Source organism: Colobus angolensis, unplaced genomic scaffold (genome assembly GCF_000951035.1).
Source record: "Colobus angolensis palliatus isolate OR3802 unplaced genomic scaffold, Cang.pa_1.0 Scaffold74, whole genome shotgun sequence".
NCBI lineage: Eukaryota > Metazoa > Chordata > Mammalia > Primates > Cercopithecidae > Colobus > Colobus angolensis.
In genome coordinates this window covers 2,185,976-2,200,147 of record NW_012121154.1, presented here as the reverse complement: position 1 = coordinate 2,200,147, position 14,172 = coordinate 2,185,976, and the positions used below count along the sequence as shown (strand labels likewise).

The window sequence follows — 14,172 nt, the reverse complement described above, 5'->3', positions numbered from 1 at the left end:
ACTCAGGTGAACATGAGTACAACATTGGGCTTGACAGCTAGACCTACACCTGGAAAGGTGATACTGCCATAATGCATCAAAGTACCAGAACCTGACTGGCAAGAGAGTCATCTCAATTAAACACGGCCAGATCTAAACTCTCCCAACAGTTTAAAGTTTTCCCAGATGGGTGATGAAAGGGGTTTCGCTGCAGATAGGTCTTAAATTATATGGCCTGATTTGGGTCTGTGTGGTTAATAGAGCGTTATATTGCTTGCCAATTAAAACATCCAAAGCTACTGTTGGAGCTCCAGCATTATCCTGTAGGCAGACCCTCCAGTTTAGCCAATTTCTATGGTCTCCTCCTTTCTTCAGTTGTCAATGTGGTTGATGAGAGCAAATTAGCAATGTGTTTATGATAAAGGGCTTGTGTTAGCCACAGCTGAGCTTTTAAACCTCAGAATTTGTCCTGTTTGGTTGAAACAATGACTTACTTGGAAAGTTTGAGCTTCCAGATTGAAAAGTAATGAAAGCACTCAGATCAATACTAACAAGTATAGTCAACAAGTTGGTGCGCAATTGTACTTGACAGGCTTTTGTTATTTGATACTGATTTTTCTCCAGCATATATTGTTACCAAGGAGGGGTTCTCTGGTATTACAATTATAGGATAATGTGTTGATTCTATTATTATCTTCAAATGTGATTTTATTTACTGAGTTAATTGTTTAATCTCCATTTTTGGCAACCCTTATTGTCTGTAGGGTTTTCCCAAATAGGTGATGAGAAGGGTTTTACTGCAGATAGATCCTGTGTGTGTGTTAGGCCATTCTTGTTTATTTTTTTGAGATAGGGTCTCGCTCTATTGCCCAGGCTGGAGTGCAATGGCATGATCTCAGCTCACTGAAACCTCCACCTTCCAGATTCAAGCGATTCTCCTGTCTCAGCCTTCTGAGTAGCTGGAATTACAGGTGTGCACTACCACACCTGACTAATTTTTGCATTTTCAGTAGAGATGGAGTTTTTCCATATTGGTCAGGCTGGTCTCAAACTCCTGTCCTCAAGTGATCCACCCACCTCGGGTGTTGGGATTACACGCATGAGCCACCATGCATGCCCAGCCCAGACCATTCTCGCATTGCTATAAATAAATACCTGAGACTGGGTAATTTATTTAAAAAAAAAATTAAACAAACAAACAAACAGAGAAGGCTGGGCGTGGTGGCTCACGCCTGTAATCCCACACTTTGGGAGGCTGAGGTAGGCAGATCACCTGAGGTCAGAAGTTCGAGACCAGCCTAGTCAACATGGTGAAACCCCTGCCTCTACTAAAACTACAAAAATTATTCGGGCATGGTGGCACTTGCCTGTAATCCCAACTGCTCAGGAGACTGAGACAGGAGAATTGCTTGAACCTGGGAGGTGGAGATGTCAGTGAGCCGAGATCACACCATTGCACTCCAGCCTTGCTCCAGCAGAGCAAGACTCCGTCTCAAAAAATAAAAAAAGAAAAAGAAAAGAAAAGAGAGAGAGAGACATAGTGCTTGCATATGTTTGGTTTATAGGGAGGCCTCAGGAGGTTTACACTCATGGCAGAAGGTGAATGGGGAGCAGGTACATAACATAGCAAAAACAGGAATAAACAAGAGAGTGTGGGAGGGGAGGTGCCACACACTTTTAAATGTCCAGATCTCTCAAGAACTCACTACCATAAAGACAGCAGCAAGCCATGAGGGCCCATAATCCAAACACCTCCCACCAGGCCCCACCTTTACATTAAAGATTACAATTCAACATGAGATTTGAGCAGGAATAAATAGCCAAACTATATCATTGCAATGCTAATTTCAATTTACTAAATTAAATTAGACTATCAGAGGGACAGCCCAGATTAATTATACTCTTCTAAACCTGAATATTGAAGAAGATTATTTGGGTGGTAGCAATGCAACCTCAAATGATTAACAGATGAGCAGGTTCCTAGCACATGAGATAATTTGGGGAGGCATATGGGGAGGCATTATTAAAGGACCTAGTATGTAAAGAGTCTTTACATGGAAGTTAGACATATTCTATTTTAAATATATTAAAAAGACATGAAAGATTTTTTGAGATTTGTTGTTGGTGTTTATTTGTTTTGAGTTGGTGTGAGGTATTTGTTGTCTAAGAGGTCTTGAGAAAGATTAAGACCTGGGGCAAAACAAAGACCCATTTATGTCTCCACTTACCATTTCATAATTTAAATAGACATCGTCTGAGGAGCTCAGTTGGACTGTCAACTAAACCAGCTGCCTGGGACCTATCAGGAAAATGAAAGTTTTAGTGAAAGTCTTTCAAAAGCCCAGCACTGTGGACTTTCAGAAGTGAAATATGTGTCTTGATCATGATCGGTAATGTCTCCAACTCCAAAGGGAATAAAGAGTGTCCTGGTGAGACCTTGTGTTGTGGCGTTAGTATATGTAGTGATATGTGTCATCTTGATTTATATTTTTTGTTTCTGTAAGACAAGAGATTTCCACAAAGGGGGCAACTCTTAGGTAATGGCCCAAGAGTTTCTAAAAATGTGCAGATGAGGTATTTGCTGATCAGGATATCCAGTCCTAAAATGCCTGTCTGAAGTTTGGTCACTGGCATCCAATCCTTCATCATAGACAACCTGGTTAAGAGATAGAAAGCAGCAATATTCCACTCACCGCTTTCACCAATGATGCTGGAAACAACATCTGTACAGTCTACAATTCCTATTGCTTTTCATTCAGTTAATTCCAAGGGAGTCCCAGGTACAGGTAGCCAAGGGGCCTTTTTGGGAAATGACCTCTCCCAGCACCCTGTCTATTGCATCTGGCAAAAGACTGAGGACAGAGAGGTCATCCCCTCCCACAGATGGAATATACCAGAGGGGCCCAGGTTTGGCTCCACCTTTTATCAAGGGGGCCTCAGTAGCTGTGTGGAACTTGTGGTGTGTTACTTTCATTGCTGAAGGCATAATGGGCAGCTGGCTATGAAGAGTCACAGACTCAGGATATATGATAGGCTCTATTTCCAGAAGAATACAGAAAGCAGCCAGTAATTTTCATTCTAATGATATACAGGCTGGAGCCAAGAAGGGCAATATTTTGCTATCAGAAGCCTATGGGCAACTTATAGCTATCATAGGTTGTTCAAAGACCTATTAAGAAGCACAAGAATAAGTTACTAAAGCCTCTACAATAATTCACCTTGGGGTGCATTTATTCTTTCCAGGTTTAATAAAAGGTATAATTGGGCTATGAAACAAAAAAGTAGTGGGCATAATTACCTCTAGTTAGGTCTTATGTAATAAGTTTTAATCCTTGAGGGCCCTGTTTTAACTTACATTGGGCCATTTTAGCTGTTTTAACCAAGGATTTATGGGATTCCATTTCATCCAGTCAATTTGCAAGTGCCAAAAGTGTGTTTTTCATTTTTTACTCATTGCATCAGTGTATCTATGCCCACTATGAAATGTTTTAGGGTAATGAGTACTATAACAATAGGAAATTTAGGCAAGAGGATAGTTAAAATGAAGCATACCTATTTTTCCTCTATTTTATATTTAGTTATTTTGCTAAAATTATAGAGGATATTTTGTGTAAATTTAGTGGAATCCCTTGGTATAACTATATTTGAGACCCAGTATTAGGTCTATGAAGCTCTGTGAGTTCAATTGGTGTCTTTTAGCAAATGTAAAGTTATATTAGAACCTGTGTTGTAGATATACAAAAGCCAATCAGTGCCCTTTGACCTCTTTTGTTATGTAATTTTTTTTCTTTTTCTTTTGAGACGGAGTCTCACTCTATCGCCCAGGCTGGAATGCAGTGGTATGATCTTAGCTCATTGCAAGCTCCACCTCTTGGGTTCATGCCATTCTCCTACCTCAGCCTCCCGAGTAGCTGGGACTACAGGTGCCCACCACCACGCCTGGCTAATTTTTTATGTATTTTTAGCAGAGATAGGGTTTCACCGTGTTAGCCAGGATGGTCTCAATCTCCTGACCTTGTGATCTGCCTGCCTTGGAGTCCCAAAGTGCTGGGATTACAGGCATGAGCCACCGTGCCCAGCCTGTTATGTAATTTTTACAAATAAATTTTGAATGTCCAATTGGGTAAGATTTTGGATATTTATTTTAATTTAATAAGATATTTGTAAGTATTTTTTTTACTTCTTCCCTTTGTATCTTGTTTTTAAAAAAATTTTTTTAACTTTCTTTTTGTTTTATGTTTTTTTTTTCGTTTTGTTTTGTTTTGGGCTCCTAGCCACCCAAAACTATGATTTTTAGTTTTTATCTCCATCTGATAGCTCATAGTGCCAATCTTCTAGGCAGTTACAGGAAAAGGGTTGGGGACTGGGTCTTGTGACCTGTCTCCTTGGTAGCCATCTCTAGTTCCAAGGCTTCTCAGTCCACCTCTGAGGATCAGTGTCAGCGCTTAGAGTACTATAGCAGCCTCTCCTTGGATAGCTTCCTTGTCTGAAATTTCAGTCCCTTCACATGCTGATATACAGTGGCAGTTACTGGGGCCTGAACATGGTGGCTAGGGTTCTTGCATTAGATAAACAACTAGGTAACTTCAATAGGTGGAGAGTAGGGGAGGGTGCAGGGATGAAATATTTGTCATCCCTTGTCCCCTTTGAATTAAACAACAAAGTGCTGGCCTCCAGTGGTGAAACCTACAATACTCTTGAGGTTTGGGGAGCATGAAAATCACGGGCATCCAGCAAGTTAACGCAGGAGCAAACAAAACTGGTTGAAAATTAAGTATCTGTAGTTTTAATTAAAAATATGTCAGAGAGAGCCTACTTTGGTTTTCTCATGTACGATATGGATCTATTGAATTTACATAAAGCAGTGGTTATCATGCATTGGAAAATTCCACCAAAAGTCCGAAATAACATGTCTTCTTTGGTAGATTTTTAAGACTTAGAAATCATGTTTGACTGTGATTAACAGTTAGTCAATTCATTATTTGTTCACTATATTGACAGTTATATTTTCCCACTCATCTCCATTATTCATGTGAAACCCCAATTTCTTAATAATAGTAATAATAATGGTAATAACAATTTACAATTATGGAGTATTTAAACCAAGACCTAGGCCATTTTGTAATCCTTATTTACTTTCCTCTTATAGCAAAACCCCTTCACATCCAAGCTGACATTCTCTTCAAATAAGTAACTTAGAATTGGCACAATACTAGATATGTTACACACATGTTCCTTAAGTGAGAGTACAATGAGCCTGGACCCTATATTTCTTTAAATTTTAGAGCTAAATAAAGTGCATTTTTCTTCAAGATTCTCTGAGTCTTTTTTTTTTTTTAATTACATTTGTAGACTGAAATCCTCAACAAAGTTTAGCAAAATAAAGTGATCATGGCCAGAATTAAAGTTAAATTCTTGTGAAAAAAATCTCAAGTGTAGGTCAACTGCCCCAGAGTCTTGCTCTTCTAATTTCCTCTGTCTGAGACCCATCACGTACTCTTTTCCATGAGAGGAGAAGATGCCTTGCTTACTTTCTTTATCTCCTGCCTCAATTATCAGGACTTCCCTCACAATTCCATCTAACATAGTTCCTTCCGTCTCTGCCCAACAACTTTCACTCTTTACCATCTCACCTTGCTCTATTTTTCTTCAGAATACTTTTATTAACTGACCTATTTTGTAATTATTATTTATTATCTAACTCACTTTTCAAGAATATCCTCACCACTTAGAACAATGGCTGTTATATAGTAGGTACTTAATAAATGTTTGTTAACTGTATTAATCAAAAATGTATTTTCAACATTTTTAAAATACATTGTTTCATACTTATATAAAACACTGCCAACAAATTTACAGAACTTAAATAAGTACAATAAACTCCTACCAGTGTTAGAACTTTCTGCACATTTACTAACAAAAAAACTTAATGAAAAATTATTTATTATAACTGGTTTATCTTTTAACTTGCTAAATCGCTTAATAAAACTATTTCTAGTCATCTGACCTTCCTAAGCGTAGAAACCATGGCAAGAGTTTTTAAAGTCCGGTGGGAAACTGTTTGAATAGTTTTCCCCAGGTAGTAGATTTAATAAATAAAAAATAATAAGATGTAGTAATCTTGTTTGAACATAGCAATTATTTTCTATTAATTAATTTTTTTCATGCTTGTTAGTACAAGTTCCTGCAATAATTATAATTGTAATAGGAAGGCAAATTCCCAACTGCATTTTATTGATGTTATCTCAACTGAGATACTCGGAAGAAAAATAAGTAGTAGTTTGAACTTTTAGGTTGTGTTTTGATTTTGTATCAGATCTCCCAATTTAAAAAGCTAGTCACATGTCAAACAAACTTCATTTGGTCCAAAACATTGACTTCTCATTTCTAGGGAATACAGTGTGTTTCCTAACAAGCTTATTTAAAAGTTGTGCATTTATAAAATTATAATTGCAAACAAGGAAAATATTTTAAGATAAATTAATGAAGTATTTATCCTATTAGGTTTAACTTAACTTTTAGCTTACTAGAAATTCAAATATACTTTATATAGTGAAATATTCACAGTTAATTAAATACATATAAAGAGCAAGAATATTACCTTCTTTCTCTCTCACACACACACATGCACATGCAGACACCAACACACACACACACACACATCATAATGTTTGACTGGAGAATACAAGCAAAATTTAAGATCAAATGCACAGCAGCAGAATGAATTTACAAGATAAAAACTAAAAAAGATTTTAAAAGTAGAGCTACATGTATAAGAAAACAGAATTATTTCCAATGTTTTAAAATAGCCTTAGAAATAGAAACAGCTATTTATGGGAAAAAAAGGGATGTAACCAAGAACCTTCTAGAGACCAGAAACATGAGTAACATAATGGTCCAAATCCACTCTTGATTTTTATAAGGGACCAAATATTCATAAGGTTCAGCCTCTTTCAACATGATTGCCAGGAAACACTTTCTCATATTCTATACTGCCACACTGCATTAATAGAGTTAATAACATTATACACACACACGTGCACGCGCGCCTGCAGATGCATCTTTGGTTGAGTTCTAAAGATAGACTCTTATATTCAAGACTTCTTATATTCTGCAACTCATGGAATAATGTTAGCCCCCTATTTATTTAAACCCAATGAAAGTCATAAGACATATATGCCTTTGAGTTTTAATGTCTGTTTCTCCTCTTAAATTAGAAGAGTGAAGTGTTAGTGACCTGTTTATATCACAAAGCCAATAAAGTAAAAATTAAAACTCCTTGTTTTTATCTTTCAATGCAAATTCAATAACTTTGTTGATCAGAAATAGTAAAAAGTTAGATTTATTGCTTATTTGCATCTTAGTTCTCCCACAAAAATTATTTTAATTGAATTTCAAAAATTATTTTTGCTTATTTTAGGAAAAATTATTTTTGTGTTTCAGAATTAGTTTCATTAAAGACTGAAAATACAAATCCCAAACATAAACCACAACATAGTTGTTATTTAAAAAGCAAATTAATATAATGCAAGAAAAAGGGATGCACACATACATTTAACGCCAGCCTTATACACAGCTTGACTGACAGAGTTTTAATTCTCAGGAGACTCTGCCTACTGTGAATATATTCCTTCAGCATTTCTATTTAGAGATATGTAAGGTATAAAGATCAACATTGAGATGTATTTTGAAATGATTGAACTGCTCAACAATTTGTTGAAATACAAGGTAAACCAATTAAAATTTATTTCTGAATTCATTTATAATCTTTTATTAAAAATAATTTGTTCAATATTTGGTTACATGTAAAAACGTTATTTTTAATCAACCACTTAATTGCCACATACAGAGTCACCTTGTAAATGTCACTGAGTACTTCTACATGTAAGTAACAGTTCAAATGTAATGCCAACATCAAATAAGGATTTTCCATATTGCCAAATAAAAGTCATTATCTGAAACAGAAACCGGGGAAATTTTAGAAATACTATCTCATTAACCATTATTGTTCTACAAAATGATGGCAGTAGAAATGCAGCCTATGATAATAATAAGAGTAGTGTGTGTGTCTGTGTGTGTATCTGTGTTTCTGTAAATCTAATCTTATGCTTTCATTGGCTTCATGAGGGCATGGAGAGGGCAAAAATGTCTCCACCAAGAAGTGGGACATGAGAATAAGATATCACTTTGGCAGTTAAATTCTAAATTCAACACAGCATATGTAAGATCAGAGATACACAAATACCTGAGAACAGAATCACTTGCCAGCAAAAAGAACTTGACAGTAAATGGATCAATAAATTACCTGCTAAATTTAAAAATGTGCCAACTGGAAAAAAAATTGTCAGAAATGTATACAAAGAAAAAAGGAGGCATTTTGGCAGTGGTCATCCATCATTAAGCAAGGAAGAGATTGCCTTGAACCACTTACTGAACCCTCATATGGAATAAAAAGTAAATCTATTGAGAAAATGGATACATTTGGTGTTTTAGCCTGTGAGCATTAAATATTCAAATGATATAACTGCTCAGCTGTATCCCAGTCTCTCTAACACCAGTTCCAGTTCCATATTCAACCAGCAATCTTCTGATAATGGTCTTCTCATTTTGCTTGCCTAAAGGAAATTTGCTATGGCAGTTATATTTCTATTGTAAGAAAATAAATTGGCATTGTAACTTATATATGTCACTTTTGATTTTAATCAACATGAGATAGCCTTTTCAAGCTTGATCAGCTTGATACTGTTGAACTGTACCAAGAATTTGTCCTTACAAAGTGGGAGACCAGGTCACCCTATCCTACACTATGTTTAAATAAACTTGATAAATATCCTTTTGCAATATCTCCCTTTGGCAAACTTGTGATCCCTTTTTCACACTATCTTTAAGAACAAATCTACAAATACTATTGCAGTGTACTACAAGTAATTATAAACTTCTAAGTAAATATATTTTCTAATTTTAAGAAATACTTTTGTATTCTTTGTAATTCCATTATAGACCTTATCATAGACAAAAATATTGTTATGTATCTTCTTCCCTTTACTAGAAATTAAAATTTTCTTACTCTGATTTAAATATCTAATTTTATTAAGACTTTTTAAAGTATGCATACATGTGAAGAAATTTGCATATTTTCTAATTCCTTCTTAATAGAACTCTACTTATTATGATACTAAGATATCTGTCATTTGGGAATTCTGCTCCTCTTATTTATGTCAAGATTTTACTTCAAGCACCTGAATTCCAAAAGGACATACAGATGAGTTATATTTAGGTCTCACATAATTGTCTCTGAATAATGCTTGAATTCCTTCTTAATCAAAAGCAGGAATCTTTCCATGTAAAGGTTGAATCCTGTTAAATCAGACTGAATTTTGTAGTATCTCAACGCTAGCCCTGTTACACATGATAATGACTATCTGTGATCTTCACTAGTAATTTAAAATCCTTCCATTAATAGATAGTGAGATAAATGTTTAAATAAGCCTTTAATGCCTTTAGGCTTGTACCTCTGGGTTCAAGTTTCCTACTCAGACTCCACTTTCAACTAATTCGATAATTAAATGTTTATTATAAAATAATCATTGAATAATAAAATCAACACCTTATACATTTGGAGTGATGTGGGTCATTCATTCATATATTTATTCTACAAGTATGTCTAACTCATGGACACTGATAAATCAGATTACAAACTGGTAACAGAGGTACCTCAATGCACAGAGAATATATACACATAGAACAATAAGACACATGAACGTAGGTATGTGCTTTAGATAATTATTTGATTTTAATTAAATTGAAATAATATTTAGTTGAATATTTACTTCATGCTAAAAACATGCTAGATAAAAACTGTGCAGAGTTATAGAAGAAAGAATGAAAGAAGACACAATTCAAAACAGAACTTATGTATGCTTTTATGAATACATATAGCATGAAGCTGGAAGCTACAATTCTCAGCAAACTAACACGGGAATGAAAACCAAACACTACATGTTCTCACTCATAAGTGGGAGCTGAACAATGAGAACACGTAGAAACAGGGAGGGGAACATCACATACTAGGGCCTATCGTGGGGAGGGGGGCAAGGAAAGAGAGAGCATTAGAACCAATACCTACTGTATGTGGGGCTTACAACCTAGATGACGGGTTGACAGGTGCAGCAAACCACCATGGCACATATATACCTATGTAACAAACCTGTACATTCTGCACATGTATCCCAGAACTTACTTTATATATATATGTATATATGCATGTATATATATGTGTGTGTATATATACACATACACACAGAAATCTGGAGATAGGACAGATTGAAAAGAATAACTCTGTAGCAAAGATGCAAGGGATGGTGGTGAAAAAAAGTGGAATTTAGGGGAAAACATCACAGAAACAATTCGGATCTCAAAAAATAACTGGCTGAAAAACAAATAGTGGCATTCCAAGCCAAGGCAACAGCATATACAAAGGCATAAAAGTTTACAAGTGCAGGCTTTTGATTCTGGAATAGCACTCAGCTTAATGTCCTTGTGGTGGTACTTTAATGGAGGATGGTCTCTGAAGATATTGTTGTAAAGACGATTTAGGTGAGAATCATTTAATTCAGGCATTATCATTCAACAGCTCCCACATGATAGTCACTCTGACTGGCACTGGAAGTACAGAGAGAATAATTGTACCTACCTTATAGAATTGCTGTGTGAATTAAGTTATTTGATATTCTTAGAGCATTTAATTCAGTGTTTGATTTTTAGTGGAAGCTTCTTGTAGAACTGTTAGCTCCTTGCAGAACTCAAAAGTAGATCTGAGGCTAAAAAAAATACAGATTTCTGAAGTCACATGCATATGTATGGTTGTTTCAGCCATGGCAGCACAGAAGAGATGACTCAAGATGAAGACCTGGCATAAGAACACAGGCTGTCCACACTAACATCCTCAATGCACAGAGAAATTAGTGAAAAATAGGCTTATTTTAAAAAGCATTCAGCTGAGTCATATTGAAAAGAGAGACTGGAATCTCATAGGCCATGGAAGATGAGAGTGTCAAAATGGAGTGTTTGTTCATCCCTATCACATTCTTAGAGAGATGGCAAAGTAATTGATCTGGAAATAAGTCAATAAGGTTTTGGTTTCCAATGACAAACACTGTTCCTAAAAAGTGAAAATAAGGAAGAAGTCAGATTTTAATGGGATGACCAGGACCTACATAGTATAACAATCATTGGCAACATTTTCAAGAAGTGTGATGATAAACAGAGGAAGAGAAAGAAGATATCTTTTAAAGAGAAGAAAACTCAGTGATTTTTAGTGTTTCTGTTCATTTATTTTACATTTATGTATGTGAACTTTAAAGATAGGGAAGATGAGTATTTTGTTTAGAGGAAGGAGAAAGGGAAGCTTCTTGAAATTAAAGTAAAGGTTAATGGATAAAGTTCTCATCTAAAGTGAAACATCACAGAGTTTAAAATTCAGGATATTGACATTTAGGCAAGGAGCAGCTACATCTATCTCTAACCCTCCCTGATTTATGAAGTAAGATATCCTGATATTCTGCTTGGCCTGGTAGTAGGTGAAATAGCCTACAGATAACAGGAAATCTCAGCTGGCATATTTAAGATGAGACAAGGAGAGGTTAATTAATGGGATCAATCAAACACATGTAGGGAAGTCAAGACGTTTTAGGCAGAGGAAATGATAAGAATAAAATGAAGAGCCTTTCATTTCTGCTTGTTATCTTCTTTCCATTAGTAATAGGTATAAGACAGGCAACATGGCATAATGGCTAAGAGCATGGAAACTTGATCTAGCATGAGATTGGATCCTGACTCTACCACTTATTATATGTCTAACTCTGTGATAGGTCATACGTAAACAATTCCCAAGGACAGACTCATCTGATGGCTCCAAAACATATAGCAGCTGAGGGAATGAGCACAGTAGTCCTAATGGGAAATTTGGGTTGCATACTTTCTATGCTTGATTCTCCTAATCTATAAAAGTGGTGTTCAACCCATCTAGAAGGCAGAGGCAAGTAATGCTGCCAAACATCCTGCAGTACATAGTAGTACCTCCCACAGCAAATAATTATCCGGCCCAAAATATCAGTAGTGCTAAAGTTGAGACATCTTAATCCAAAAAATGGAGCAACAATTGTTATGTACCCAGCTCATAGAGCTGTTGTAAGGTTTAAATATATTAACCCTTGTAAAGCACGGAGAATAGTGCCCAGTGTTTAATGAAGGCCAACTAATACAAAAGTAATAATGACAATGATGATAATGTCTCAAATTCTATCCTATATTACTTCTTAAAAGTACACGAAATTCATCTCACCATTGTACCCATGTATAAAGATAATTCAAGAGGTACATATCTATGTGAGTAAAGAAAGCTTCTTAGACAATTTAACTGATGTAAATATTTCTGGTTAAAAAGTAAAATATTATTTAGGATAGCCATTGTTTTAAGACAAATAACAAACTTAACTACTTTTGTTTTCTCATTGAATTGTCCAAACATTTCAATGATAAATATGTTCATTGTTTTTCTTGTGACAGAATATTTGATCTTATTTAGAAGTGATATGTATTTGTAGGAAAAATAACTGTGTTGAATTTTAATACAGGAAAATAAATATGAACCAACACTTGAGCAGAGAAAAATATGCAACCATGACTATATAACTAATGATGGTTATTTTCTTTCCCTACCCAGCAACAGAACTTTTATTTTCATTTCCTGTCATTCATTCATTCTTTCAAAACTTGTATGGGATAGAATCCCCTCAGCTGCAACATTAAAAAAAATAACGATTAAAAAAGAATAGTTTCCATTTTAGTTTACTTAAACATGTAAGTTTGTGTTGTTGCTTTGTTTCAATTTGTTTCTTTGTTTTATCTCAGATATCAAGAGTTCCACCAATGCCGCCCCAGTTACAATAGGTTAGGGTTCTGTTTCCATTTGTCTTTTGTTTTTCATGGCCTCATCTTTCTTCTTTTTTGGGATTCATTATCAGACAAGTAGAAAAAAGCTAAGACACTTCTTGAGTCTTTTAAAGGTCCACAACAACATTCAGAGATAGGAAAAGGGTTTTTACTCTTATTGAAATCATAACACCTTGACCAGAAGTTCTCCTTCCAGCAGATTTTCCCTTTTAACTCATTGACTTACGAATAAACAAATCTATTTCCAACAGAATTATACCATCACCAGTTTAGACAAATATGGCTTCTCTTCTAAATAAATGTTTTCCCAGAATAAATGTCTATGAGGCAGAGAAGACTATTTTACTAAAGCTGAGATTATCTTAGGAAAGAATAAATAAAAAAGATAGACAAGGGTTCTGTATCACTTCATCCTATACTTTAATGTGTACATGAACCATTTAGAGATCTTGATAAAGTGCCAGTTTGGAACCAGTAGTCCTGTAGGTAATCTTAGATCCTGTGTTTCCAATAACTTTCCAGTGATGCCAATAATCCTGGCCTCTGGACAATAATTAGAGTAGGGAGATGTGAGAACCTTCATTATGTACTTACTCTGAATTTGGTCTTTACTGGTACTTGAAATGCAAAGTAAAATAATCATGGTCTCTATCCTTAAGGAAATCAAGACTAATGGGGAATTTACAGTGTAGGAAAGAAAAATACACAAATATACCATTACAATCTTGAAATTTGAAATATGGTTATACTTACACTCTCAATATAAACTAAGTTGATATTTAACTCTTATGGATTACATGATAATGTAATCACCCCACAAAACTATTTAAAAGCATTAAGTCATTTATTCCTATTGTTAATTTTAATAGATGTGATACGGAGGTAAACTCTATATTTTATCTCTACATCTTTAGGTACCGAGATATAGTGAGTACTTTTTTAAGTTTATAATTTATAGCTTCTCTATTCACCTAATTATTTGAAATTACTTATAAAATTATTTCTGATGTTCTCAAATATTTTGTAACAATGCACTTTATTGTGATAAAAATAACAGGTCTGGGAGGCCGAGACGGATGGATCACAAGGTCAGGAGATCGAGACCATCCTGGCTAACATGGTGAAACCCCGTCTCTACTAAAATACAAAAAAACTAGCCAGGCGAGATGGCGGGCGCCTGTAGTCCCAGCTACTCGGGAGGCTGAGGCAGGAGAATGGCGTGAACCCGGGAGATGGAGC

General features: G+C 35.4%; 1 pseudogene; it reads left to right on the top strand.

Moving 5' to 3' along the window:
- The first annotated feature begins 7,659 nt into the window (after nt 1-7,659).
- LOC105501715 overlaps nt 7,660-14,172 on the top strand; it is a 7,652-nt pseudogene continuing 1,139 nt past the window's right edge.